The 12,422-nt window shown below is 53.7% G+C and overlaps 1 protein-coding gene across 3 annotated transcripts in view; it reads left to right on the top strand.

Moving 5' to 3' along the window:
• Positions 1–839: 839 nt before the first annotated feature.
• PLEKHA1 (pleckstrin homology domain containing A1) overlaps positions 840–12,422 on the top strand; it is a 67,023-nt gene continuing 55,440 nt past the window's right edge. For 2 of the 3 annotated variants that reach the window (XM_060171138.1, XM_060171137.1), the window contains exon 1: positions 841–1,044. The gene's annotated coding sequence lies outside the window, so the exon portion shown is untranslated. Of the gene's footprint in view, positions 1,045–12,422 lie in introns of all 3 variants that reach the window. The other variant, XM_060171139.1, reaches the window with a different exon arrangement.

The raw sequence follows: 12,422 nt of genomic DNA, 5'->3' as shown, positions 1-12,422 counted from the left end.
TATTTGCATAACCATTATGCTATCTACCCTCCGCCTGTGTTCCTAGTTTCTGTGACAAAATCTGACATGTAATAGGCACGCAATAAGACGAGTCACACATTCATGACCTATGCATGTGAGTACACACGTTTCACCTTTCCTGGGAGTGAGGACTAAACCTTCCCCATCCTTTGCCTCCTGTCCTATTAACATGTCGAGTGGGAGGTGGAGCTGCAGCTGCAGAGGAAAGGACAGGGGGCCGGGTGGTGGCGCACACGTTACAGTGCGGGAGGCGGGTTCAAGCCCCCGGACCCCATCCGCAGGGGGGAGAGCTCTGCGAGTGGTGAAGCAGGGCTGCAGGTGTCTTTCTGATTCCCTCCCTCTCTCTCCTCCCTTCCGTCTGGATTTTTGGCTGTCTCTATCCAATAAATAAAGATAATCCAAAAAATAAATAAGAGAGAGGAGCGGGTAGGAGAAAGAATGCGCGCGCAGAGCTGGAAAGCCTTTGCCTCCGGGTCCCAGTCTTTGCACCCCTGCTTCCAGCAAGCGGTCTATTTTTAAAGACCCCAGCGCCTCCCAGCTCCGGGCGATGACGTCAGAGCACCCGGGGTTCCGCGCCCCGCCCCCGCAGCCCAGGAAACTACAAATCCCAGCATGCACCGCCGCGCGGGGGGCCCGAGTTGCGCGCGCCACCGCCCCTGAGAGCAGGAAGATGCCGGGCCGCCACCCCGCTCCGGGGCCCGCGCGGGGCCTGCCGGGATTTGTAGTCTCGGCTGGCTGGGAGTGCCTCCCGGGAATCTCGGCCGCCGTCTGGGGGCTGAGGCGGCGCGGGAGCGCGTGCGCAGTGCGCGGCGGGCCGTCGTGGGCGCCGCTTCGGCCGGAGCTCGGTGCTTGTGGGGAGACGGGGCCGCGGCGGCGCGGGTGCTCCGGGCCGAGGGCCGCTGGGGCGTGCGGCGAGAGGAGCGCGGCGGCCGCGGCGGGGTGGGCGCGGCCGGGGTCCGAGCCGCCGCGCCTGTTGAGAGCGAGGAGGCGTCCGCGCGTCTGCGGAGGGGCCGGTGGGCGCTGGTGAGTCGGGGCGGCGGGGCGGCCGCACCTGGGCGAGGCCGCGGGCGGACTCACCTGCTCGGGCCCGGGGCGGCGCCCTCTCTCTGCGGCCGCCTTATTGTTTCCTGCCGGGGAGGCTGGGAGCTGCCGCCGGTGGTGCTGGGTCGGGGGAGGGTGGTGGCCTGGGGCGTCCGTCCGTCTGTCCGTCGGGGGCTTCCAGGAGCGTCTGCCCGGGGCCAGGGCCACTCCGCTCTGGGCGCTTTCCCTCCCTCTCCGCGAGCGGCGCCTCCGCGCACTCCCAGCGTCTACAGCGTCGGTGTCGGTGGCAGTGGGGTGTCCCGAGCTGGACGCGCCCTACCTCCACCCCGGGCTGGGCACGCAGGTCGGGGAGCCCAGTCGCTGGGCCTGGGGGCAGGTCCCCTCCGCCGGGGGTCGGGGGTCGCGGCTGAACCCGCTGTTCCGCCCAGTGCAATCAAGGCACGCCTCTTGCACCGGGACACGCCCCTTGCACCCGCGGTCCCGCCCACTGCACCCGGGACTCGCCCCTTGCACCCGCGGTCCCGCCCACTACACCCGGGACTCGCCCCTTGCACCCGCGGTCCCGCCCACTACACCCGGGGCACGCCCCTTACACCCTCGGCCCCGCCCACTGCACCCGGGACACGCCCCTTCACCCTCGGTCCCGCCCACTGCATCCGGGACACTCCCCTTACATCCTCGGCCCCGCCCACTGCACCCGGGACACGCCCCTTATACCGTCGGCCCCGCCCACTACACCCCTCGGTCCCGCCCACTGCACCCGGGACACGCCCCTTCACCCTCGGTTCCGCCCACTACACCCGGGGCACGCCCCTTACACCCTCGGCCCCGCCCACTGCACCCGGGACACGCCCCTTATACCGTCGGCCCCGCCCACTACACCCCTCGGTCCCGCCCACTGCACCCGGGACACGCCCCTTCACCCTCGGTTCCGCCCACTGCTCCGGGACCCGCCCCCTCACCGTAGGTTTCGCCCGGTTGCACCCAAGACAGCTCTTCGCACCCGCGGTCCCGCCCACTGCATCCGGGACCCGCCCCTTACATCCTCGGGCCCGCCCACTGCACCCGGGACACGCCCCTTACACCGTCGGCCCCGCCCACTACACCCCTCGGTTCCGCCCACTGCTCCGGGACCCGCCCCCTCACCGTAGGTTTCGCCCGGTTGCACCCAAGACAGCTCTTCGCACCCGCGGTCCCGCCCACTGCATCCGGGACCCGCCCCTTACATCCTCGGGCCCGCCCACTGCACCCGGGACACGCCCCTTACACCGTCGGCCCCGCCCACCACACCCCTCGGCCCCGCCCACTGCACCGGGACACGTTCCCTGCAGCCACGACCACACCGCTCGCACCAGATGCCCCGCCCACTACACCCACGACCACGCCACCAACCGGTTGGTGAGTCTGGCTTGGCCAGGTCGCGGCACATCCGGCCCCGGGTTCCTCGCAGCCTGTAGCCGCCTGAGAGCTGCGAGTGTGAGGGGTGGCTGTGCATCGGCCCTGATCCCAGAGCGGCTGGCGGCTCTGCACTTTTCTGCGGCACTTCGGGGTCTTCGCATCACTGTGCAGGCGGACCACGCAGGCCGCAGAGAGAAACTTGGAAGAAATGCCCCTCACTTTGCACCCTGAGTCAGCCGCTCTCTGTATCTCCTGCCCCAGATGTTTCAGGGCGCTGCTCGGCCCTGGTTTATTGTGAGGGTTTGAACCTGTGACCTTCGGTGCCTTGGGCGTGAGAGTCTATTTGCATGACCATTTCGCTGCCCCCAGCCGCCCCTCTTCCTCTTCTTTTAAGCCTGTGTTTAGGGGCCGGGTGGTGGCGCACATATTACAGTGCACAAGGACCCAGGTTCGAGCCCCGGGTCCCCACCTGCAGGGGAAAGCTTCGCGAGTGGTGAAGCAGGGTTGCAGGTCTGTGTCCTTCTCTGTCTCCCCCTTCCCTCTCCATTTCTGGCTGTCTCTATCCAATAAATAAATAAAGACAATAATAATAACACATGTGTTCATGCCTCAGAGACAGAGCAAGCCACGGCTTTACTCCAGCGTGGCCTCCGCTGGGTGCCTGGGTGCCTAGCGGTCTCACCTGGCCCGGTGCTCTAACCACTGCACCACCTCCCAGGCTGCAGGCTGCCTCACTGAGGGAGTTGGGGGAGAATTTCCCCAATTGTTTAGACAGTCTTTATCTTCGGGCAGATCTTCCTAAAGGAAATGACGTTCTAGAAGACTCACACATAGAAATACAAGGGTTTGGGCTGAGCAGAGATGTGTTGAAAGTCGCTTTATCTTTTGGTGCTGCGAACCCTGCGGGGTGTGTGTGTGTGTGTGTGTGTGTGTGTGTGTGTGTGCTGGCGGCTTCTTTTTTTAAATATTTATTTTCCCTATTGTTGCTCTTGTTTTATTGTTGTAGTTGTTATTGTTGTTGTCGTTGTTGGATAGGACAGAGAGAAATGGAGAGAGGAGGGGAAGACAGAGAGGGGGAGAGACAGACAGACACCTGCAGACCTGCTTCACCGCCTGTGAAGCGACTCCCCTGCAGGTGGGGAGCCGGGGGCTCGAACCGGGATCCTTCAGCTGGTGCTTGCGCTTAGCGCCACGTGCGCTTAACCCGCCGCAACCCGGCTGCCTGTGGGTGTGGGGCCTGGCCCGGGCTGGCTGCGGGACAGCCTGCGGGTGCTGCATTGGACGGGGGGTTTGTCTCATCCATCCTGTTTGCACTGCGGCTGGGGGCGATCCGGTTTGAGTCTGTTTCTTCCTTTCTTTCCTCCTTTTTTATAAAAAAATATTTTATTTAGTTGTTAATGAGAATGATAGGAGCAGAGAGAGAAAGAACCAGACGTCATACCGGTACCTGTGCTGCCGGGGGTCGGGACCTCATGCTTTATCTCTAGTTCAGTGCTTCATCTGTTGAGCCCCCCCCCCCCACCACCACGAGTCATCTTCCTCCTTCCTTCCTTCCTTCCTTCCTTCCTTCTTCCTTCTTCCTTCTTCCTTCTTCCTTCTTCCTTTCTGCCTCCAGGGTTATCCCTGGGGCTTGCTGCAGTTAAGTTTTTAAGTAGAATAAATACACTGAACTTGGGCATTTATTGCCTTGACATAGGGGTTCTCAGGGCACAGACTTGTAGCTTTAAGTGTATCTTTAAATGCTATATTGCTGTGTTGTTTTTTGGGGAGAAAGGAAAGTTTCACTTAAAGAAAATCTTGTGATATTGATTGCAACTGTAGGATGCTTTTTGCATGTGAGGAGCACAAAGCCCGTTGAACTCAAATATTTTTTTTCTGGTAGCTGTTTTGTAATAATATCTCCCTTTACAATCCCTAGAAAATAATGTAGCAGGCACGTGTTTACAGTTAATCTTGGCGAGCCTTTTTGACCAGTCGCTTTGATTTAGGAAGATAGTGTTGTGGGATTTTATGTCAGTTTCTTTGAGTTGGGATTTCTGGTGAATGTAAAATAATGAGTTATTTGGGGTGATTTCACACTTAAGTAATTTAATGCTTTAAGATAGATTTTGTTCTATTGATTCTATGCCCTTCTGATTGGAGCGAGTCCAGAGTACTGGTTCCGTTCATACCATGCCGGGTCTCTAACTAGCAGCTTCAGCCAGGAAGTCCCCAAGCTTTGCCAGCTGAGCTGTCTCCCTGGGTGCAAAATTTAAGTAAATTAAAAAAAAAATTAAAAAATATCTCTATACTTATTAGATAGGGACAGCCAGAAATTGAGAGGGAAGGGGGTGATAGAGAGGGAGAGAGACAGAGAGACACCTGCAGCCCTGCTTCACCACTCGAGAAGCTTCTTCCCTGCAGGTAGGGACCGGGGGCTTGAACCTGGGTCCTTGTGCACTATAACACGTGCACTTAACCAGGTGCGCCACCACCCGGGCCCCCAATTTTTGTTTTTTAAGCCTGAAGTAGTTTGGCTACGTGGAACCCTTGTCAAACTTTGCCAGCTACCCGGTAGTTTCCTTTGAGGCAGCGCAGCTCTTAGTAGCTTTTGCCCCATTAGAGTTTTGGCGCAGCGCCTAGCTTGGTACAGTACGTCCCCACGGAGTCCCGTGTCAGGCGCTCCCGCCCGGCTGAGGGGATTGTCATGCCAGGCGCTCCCTCTCCTTGTGTCCCACTTGCATCAGGCCATCAATCTCGTCGTCTGAGGTAGAAACAAGCGTGGGACAGTTTCTCCGTCCGTGCCAGCTCCCCACTGGGCTCTTAGACTCTCCCTCTGTCCCCTGTCATCCGCCGCCTGACATCGTGCGCAGATGACAGCTCTTCTGTCACTTACAGCTCCTGGAAGCCCCAGTCCAGTCTCTTCAGTTGAAACCTCCAGTCCCCTGTGCAGTTGAAAAGCTCTCCTCCTCCCTTACTCCGTGCCAAGCCACTCAGTGCTTGGGCCACCTGGAGTGGAGAGGGACTGCGGGGACACCTCGTCTTTTTCTCTCCTGGAATCTGCTTGGAAAGGTCCTGACTAGAAGAGAAAAGAAAAGAAAAGAAGCCACCAGCGAGATGGCTCAGTGCAGAGTTGGGACTTGGTTCTGGCTCTGGTCTCTCCTAAAATAAACGACTGTGTGTGTGTGTGTGTGTTTACACCAGAGCACACTGTTCATCTCTGGTTTATTGTGGTGGTGCAGGGGATTGAACGAGAGACTTTGAAGCCTCAGTCATGAGAGTCTCTTTGCATAACCATTATGCTATCTATCCCTGCCCATAACTCTTTTTTAAAATAATATTGTTTTGCTTATTTTTAAAATATTTATTTATTTACTTATTCCCTTTTGTGGCCCTTGTTGTTTTTCATTGTTGTTGTAGTTATTGTTATTGATGTCATTGTTAGATAGGACAGAGAGAAGTGGAGAGAGGAGGGGAAGACAGAATGGGAGAGAAAGACAGACACCTGCAGACCTGCTTCACCGCCTGTGAAGCGACTCCCCTGCAGGTGGGGAGCTGGGGCTCAAACCCGGATCCTTACGCTGGTCCTTGTGCTTTGTACCACCTGCGCTGAACGCACTGAGCCACCGCCCAACTCCCCAACAAATAACTCTTAAAAAGCAGAATGCTGGTCTGGGTGGTGGCAGAGCACACAGCTTACCTCACGTGAGAACCCGGGTTCAAGCCCCCAGTTCCCACCTGTTGGGGAGAAGCTTCACCAGCACGGGCCAGTAATTGCAGGTGTCTCTTCTGTCTCTTGCCTTCTGTTAAAAAAATGGCCGCCGGGAAGGGTGGAGTTGTGCAGGTTCTGAACCTTAGTGATGAACCTGGTGGCAGAGACAATTAAAAAAAAAAAAAGAAAGAAAAACAGGGAGTCGGGCGGTAGTGCACGTGGCGCAAAGCGCAAGGGCCGTCGTTAAGGATCCTGGTTCGAGCCCCCGGCCCCCCACCTGCAGGGGAGTCGCTTCACAGGCGGTGAAGCAGGTCTGCAGGTGTCTGTCTTTCTCTCCCCCTCTCTGTCTTCCCCTCCTCTCTCCATTTCTCTCTGTCCTATCTACCAAGGATGACATCAATAACAACAGTAATAACTACAACAACAATAAAAAAACATGGGCAACAAAAGGGAAAGTAAATAAATTTATTTAAAAAAAAAAGTGAAGAAAAAGACCTTTCTTGATGAACACTCACTAATAGGCTTCCAGCCCGGGCTTTATGGTGAAATCTCAGACCCCCGTTGCCTTCCCTTCCTGGCCAGGCATAAGCGCCAACCCCTCACCGCTTGTCTTTTCCTGCCAACCCTCCTCCTGGCTCCTCTACGTGTAGGGGTGAGGTGGGTTGGGGAGCTTCTGTCTGATAATGTCAAGACAGCTCCAGCCATGCTGCCTTCCGCAGAGTCCACTTAAACCAGGGCAACCCCCCTCCTGTGATGCCAGATGGCGGCACGTGGGCTGTTGGTCCCTTGTCTGTGCTCAGCCATTTCTCACCGGATCTCTCTGCCCCTCTTCCGAAACAGATGCAGGGCCCGGCATTCCACTTGACAACCTGTAGATGGCAGCTAGAGACAGGCTCTTCCCGGTTCGATTCCCAGGCTGACTCTCTGGGAGGCCCCACCTGGTTTCTGGGTGAACACTGCCTGCCTTTCCCCAGCTGTGGCCCAAAGACGGGGAAGCCCTGTGGTTTCTGCCCCCTGTTCTGTCAGAGCCTGATGGTGGGCTGGGCTGAACTGCAGGTCAGTCAAGTACATGTGGCTTTGTGCCCGGCCACACTCCAGATGCTTGGTCCTTGGATGTCGTCATGTCCTTAGCTTGGTGCCTGTCGACACTCTGACACCCAACATCTAGTCGACAAATAATGGTGAAGTGTGGACCAAATGAGCTGTCCTCCAGCAGGATTTAATTAGTCTTCCTCTATTTTTTTTGGCTTACTTCCTGGCTCTTACCTGATGAACATTACCTGAATATATTCATCGGTGACCGTATAATCTCGTGCACCTGAGGGCACGAGTGAAGCAGGAAACGTTCGGTGAAGGCTTTTGTGATCTGATCTGTCCTCCGCTCACCCTCTCCTTACTAAAACTGAGCATCTAAACAGAAACAGTGCTGGAACTCTTTCCTTTCCATCTTTGAAACAGACTTAAATCAGTTAAATCTGCTAAATGATTCCTTGTCAGACAAGGACAAAGCAAACCTTCTGGGAACACTGACATTTGCTCGAGTTATTCTGGGTTCCGTAAGTCTTCAGTTGACATCATTGGTGGGAATCTAGGGACCAATTTTAACCGAAAGGCTGACTAAACAACCTAGGCAGGTCCTCGGCTGCTCTGCTTCAGCCAGCTGTTTTTGTTGCTTTTTCCTTTTTAGTTTTATTTATATGTGGGAGAGGGAGAGAGAGAACGTGTCAGAACATCACTCTGCTCAGGCTTCAGGTGACTTCAGGTGACCGAGTATGTGGCATCTGGACTTGAGCTTACAGGTTGCAGCCTCAGCTACTTCCCCAGCCCCAGAGCCCTGTTTGTCCTTCCTTCCTTCCTTCCTTCCTTCCTTCCTTCCTTCCTTCCTTCCTTCCTTCCTTCCTTCCTTCCTTATCAGCTTATAAGCTTATAGTGAAGAAGCCAGAAGACACGTGGTAGGATGTGCTCTGTCTTGCACGAGGCCCGAAGTTTGACTCCCTGTCCCATGTGCAAGCACCGTGGCACCTCACGAAGCTGAGTTGTGCTGTGGTGTTCCTCCCTCACTCTGTGTCTGAACAAGTCAGCTTGGGAGTGGTGGGGAACATGCGTGAGTGTGATCCCAGTGCTGAGGGGCACTGAGTTACAAAAAAGTGAGGGGTCGACTGCATAAGGGTTATGCAGACAGACTCTCAGGACTGAGGCTCTGAGGTCCCAGGTTTTATCCCCCTCACCCCCACCATAAACCAGAGTTGAGCAGGACTCTGGGGAAAACAAACAAAAAACACTTATTTAGCTGGGGAAATAGTTCAGTTGGCAGAGCACAGGACTTGCACGCTGAGATTCTTGGTGTTGTGTGTACAGGTGTTTTGTCTTCTCTCTTTTTTGATTGTAGTTACTGTTGTTACTGATGTCGTTGTTGGATAGGACAGAGAGAAATGGAGAGAGGAGGGGAAGACAGAGGGGGAGAGCAAGACAGATACCTGCAGACCTGCTTCACCGCCTGTGAAGCGACTTCCCTGGAGGTGGGGAGCCGGGGCCTCGAACCCGGATCCTTAGGCCGGTCCTCACGCTTTGCTCCATGTGTGCTTAACCCGCTGCGCCACCGCCCGAGCCCCATTGCTAGAGTTCTGATGTGTTCTAGGTGAAGGGCAGCTGTGATTCTCTAATAGCTTTACTGGGCTAAAATTAACCCACTTAAAATGTACCATTTAGTGGTTTCATTATGTTCACAGAACTGTGCAGACAGTTCAGTTTTAGGATGTTTTTATTACCCTAAAAAGAAATCTCAGGTCTGAGAAGATAATGCTGGAAGCACGCCAGACTTTCCTAGACTTTCCTGTGGCCTCAGATCCCAGCTTCATATGCCAGAGTGAGCAATGTTCTGGTCGGTCTTTCTTTTTTGTAATTTCTTTATTGGGGAATTAATGTTTTACAGTTGACAGTAAATACAGTAGTTTGTACATGCATATCATTTCCCAGTTTTCCACACAACACAACCCCCACTAGCTCCTCTTGTTCTGGTCTCTCTATCTGCTTCTCTCCCGTGAAAATAATGAACCTTCTTTTAAGAGTTGATTTTTTTTTTTCCCCTGCAGGTGGGGACCAGGGGCTTGAACTGTAGTATAAGTGTTTACCCAGGTGCACCACTGCCTGGCCCAAGATTTTTTAAAATCTCATTTTGGGCCATGTTGGAGCACCAGGTTGAGTGCCCATGTTATGTACAAGAACCCGGGTTCAAGCCCCCAGTCCCCACCTGCACGGGGAAAACTTCACAAGCGGTGAAGCAGGTCTGCAGGTGTCTCCCCCCACCCCATACCCTTCCCCTTTCAGTTTCTTTCTGTCCTATTAAATAAATAAAAATTAAAAAAATTTTTAAAATAAATGCCTCATTTCCAGTGGAGCAGTGGATAAAGCTTTGGACTCTCAAACCTGAGGTTCCAAGTTCAAGCCCTGGCATCACACGAACCAGAGTGATGCTCTGGTTCTTTTTCTTTGAAAACTTTTTAAGATTTATTTTTATTTACTTATCTTTTATAATAACAGAAATTGAGAGAGGAGGGGGAGATAGACAGACACCTGCAGCCGCCTTTCACCACTCCTGAAGCTTCCCCACTGCAGGTGGGAGCCAGGGACCTGAACCTAGGTCCTTGCACACTGCCGGATGTGCCACCATCCAGCCCCTGGCTGCCTTTCTCTCCCTCTCTCTCTTCCTACCTTTCTCACTAATAAGTAATATCTAAGAAATAAAAAACTTAAAGCCCCATTTCTGGGCAGGGGAGCCAGCATAGTGGCTGTGCCAAAGCCTTCCTGCCTGAGGCTCCGAAGTCGCAGGTTCATTATGCTGCACCACCAAAAGCCAGAGCACCACGGGTCTGTTGCTCTCACTCCGTAGGTGGCTGTAAATGTTAGACTTTTAGTCTTTATGGCCGGGATCCTTACACCTCACGATTTGTGCCACGTGCGCTTAAGCCGCTGACCTGCCGCCCGACTCCCTCTATTTCTGTTTCTATATTTATTTTCCCTTTTGTTGCCCTTGTTGCTTTTTATTGTTGTTGTAGTTATTATTGTTGTTGTTATTTATGTTGTTGTTAGATAGGACAAAGAGAAATGGAGAGAGGAGGGGAAGACAGAGAGGGGGAGAGAAAGACACCTGCAGACCTGCTTCACCGCCTGTGAAGCGACTCCCCTGCAGGTGGGGAGCCGGGGGCTTGAACCGGGATCCTTGAGCCTGGTCCTCTATTTGTGTTTTTAAAGTTAATGAGCACGTTTTTTTTTTTCCCTGTCATCACTGGCTTCACCACTCTAAGTTGACTTTTTCAGGTAAAGGATGCAGATAGGGAGGGGTGGACAGTGGTGCGCCTGGATAGCACACATCACGTGATCACCATGTGCAAGGACCCAGGTTTAAGTCCCCATCCCCCACCTGTGGGTGGTGAAGCAGGTTTGCAGGTGTCTCTGTCTCTCTTCCACTTTGTCTCCCCTCAATTTCTCTCTGTCCTATCTTCTTCTTCTAGCGTTTGCCCTTCTTCCGCAGCCAGTCAACAGCGTCAGGTTGAGCCTGATGTCAAGTTTCGAGACCTCCTTTGAATCTGGAGAGGTGGCAGTCGTTGACTATGTGGGTCCTAGTCTGTCTGTAGCCGCAGGGGCAGTTCGGGTCATCTCTGGCTCCCCAGCGATGGAACATAGCGGCGCACCGGCCATGGCCTGTTCGATAGCGATTGAGGAAGGCCCAATCATAACGTGCTAGGTCAAAGCCGGGTTGACGCTTGCAGGGGTCTGTGATGAGGTGTTTGTTCTTTACCTCAGCTGACTGCCAGCTCTGTTTCCAAGAGTCTGGAACAGAGAAGTTCAGTGTAGGCGTAGGGGACCAGATTGGGTGACGAGACGTCAAGCGTTGGACAGGGTGGGCGAAGATCTCCGCGTATATTGGCAGGTCCGGTCGAGCGTAGACGTGGGAAATGAACTTAGATGATGCCGCATCCCGACGAATATCTGGCGGGGCGATGTTGCTAAGAACTGGCAGCCATGGAACCGGGGTGGAACGGATGGTTCCAGAAATGATCCTCATGGAGGAATATAATTTGGAATCGACCAAGTGGACATGGGGGCTACGGAACCATCCTGGGGCACAGTATTCTGCAGTGGAATAACATAATGCCAGAGAGGATGATCCTAGTGTGGAAGCGCTCGCGCCCCATGAGGAGCTGGCCAGTCTTGCAATGATGTGATTCCTCGCTCCCACCTTTGCTGCAGTTTTTATGAGATGTTTGTGAAATGACAGAGTGCGATCGAGAGTAACGCCAAGATAGACTGGCTGGGCTTCATGCCGGATTCTCGTATCGCCAAGCTGCACATTAAGCTCACGCGAGGCCGAGGCATGGTGTAGATGGAAAACAGATGATACCGTTTTTGCAGTGCTAGGGATTAGTCGCCATTTTTTACAGTCATCAGATATCAGAGACATGTCTTTCGTGAGTGTTTCCTCGAGGATTTCGAACTTGGATGCCTGAGTTGCACAGCAGATGTCATCGGTGTAGATGAACTTCTTTGAAGAAGTTTCTGGGAGGTCATTGATGTAAATATTAAATAGCGTAGGAGCCAGAACAGAGCCCTGGGGGAGGCCACTTACTTATTTATTTTTATTTCTAGAGCACTGGCGTATGGTGGTGCTGGGGATGGAACCTGGGACTTTGGAGCCTCAGGCATGAAAGTCTTTTGCATGACCATTATGCTGCCTTCCCAGACTCCAAATTCACTTCAGTAAGCTTTTTTTTTTTTTTTTTTAATCCTTGCATTCTCACCAGCAAGTAACAGTTTCTATTTGGAAAGTGCTCAAGTGGCTGTATAGCTTTGAACTTACAATTACAAGCATGAGGTTCCGAGCTTGATCCCTGGCATCACAAGCACCAGAGTGATGTTCGGATTCTCTCTCGTGTAATAAATCTCTTTTAAAAGATCCCTATTTCCTTGCTTCCTTGCTCCGCTGCTTTCTCTCCAGGGTTAGTGCAGGGGCGCGGTGCCTGCACTATGAATCCACTGCTCCTAGTGGCCATTTTTTTTTTTCCATTTTTGCTGTTATTGTTGCATACGACAGGTAGAAATTGAGAGAAAAGGGAGATAGGGAGAGAGAAAGGTAGACACCTGCAGATCTGCTTCACTATTTGTGAAGCAACCTCCCCTGTCAGTGGGGAGCCGGGGGCTTGAACCCAGATCCTTGTGCTGGTCCCTGTGCTTTCTTTGTACTTACTGTGCACTTAACCTGGTGTTCTAACCA

The sequence above is a fragment of the Erinaceus europaeus genome, chromosome 14 (assembly GCF_950295315.1).
Source record: "Erinaceus europaeus chromosome 14, mEriEur2.1, whole genome shotgun sequence".
NCBI classification, from domain to species: domain Eukaryota; kingdom Metazoa; phylum Chordata; class Mammalia; order Eulipotyphla; family Erinaceidae; genus Erinaceus; species Erinaceus europaeus.
This window is presented reverse-complemented; position numbering and strand designations above follow the sequence as displayed.